The sequence below is a fragment of the Helianthus annuus genome, chromosome 8 (assembly GCF_002127325.2).
Source record: "Helianthus annuus cultivar XRQ/B chromosome 8, HanXRQr2.0-SUNRISE, whole genome shotgun sequence".
NCBI lineage: Eukaryota > Viridiplantae > Streptophyta > Magnoliopsida > Asterales > Asteraceae > Helianthus > Helianthus annuus.
In genome coordinates, this window is record NC_035440.2 from 131,548,611 (window position 1) to 131,549,395 (window position 785).

The 785-nt window shown below is 43.9% G+C and overlaps 1 non-coding gene across 1 annotated transcript; it reads right to left on the minus strand.

Moving 5' to 3' along the window:
* Positions 1 to 353: 353 nt before the first annotated feature.
* LOC118481498 lies at positions 354 to 460 on the minus strand. Its single transcript, XR_004865707.1, has one exon. It is a non-coding gene; the product is annotated as a small nucleolar RNA R71 (small nucleolar RNA).
* Positions 461 to 785: the final 325 nt, after the last annotated feature.

The following is a 785-nucleotide window of genomic DNA, read 5'->3' on the forward strand; positions in this document are numbered from 1 at the left end:
ATTATCTACGACCCACCGTAGGTAATCTCGGCGCCGCTATCAATGCACCAAATGTAGAAGCCAATATCTTCGAACTTCAGCCGCATTTGATACAGATGCTTCAAAACTCCGCAACCTTTCATGGGCTTGCGGACGAGGATCCCCATCTACATATTACTAATTTCTTAGAAATATGTGATACTTTTCGGATCAATGGAGCATCAAATGACGCCATCCGCCTTCGAATGTTTCCTTTCTCACTAAAAGACTGAGCAAAAGCTTGGCTTAACGCCCTCCCAGCTGGATCGGTAAACACCTGGGATGAACTAGCCCAAAAATTTCTATATAAGTATTTCCCTCCCGCTAAAACGACTAAATTAATGACTGAAATTAATACATATTCACAAGAGGACGGGGAATCCTTATATGAAACTTGGGAAAGGTTCAAGGAGCTATTGCGAAAGTGTCCACATCACGGCCTTGCGATATGGCAACAAGTATCCACTTTCTATAATGGGTTGTTGCCACACACAAGGCAGACACTCGACTCTAGCTCCGGGGGACTTTTAGGTAATCGCCGCCCGCATGAAATATATAACCAAATTGAGGAAATTGCTCAAACCAATTTTCAGTGGCACACTCCCCGAGGCAATAAATCCATTGCCCCGGGCGCCCATAAGGTTGATGAAAGCACTTCTTTACAAGCCCAATTCGAGGCCCTTTCTTCGAAAATAAAAAAATTGGAAATGACAAAAACAGTCTCAGTTATGGCTTGTGAAGGGTGTGGTGGGCCACATGAAAATTGG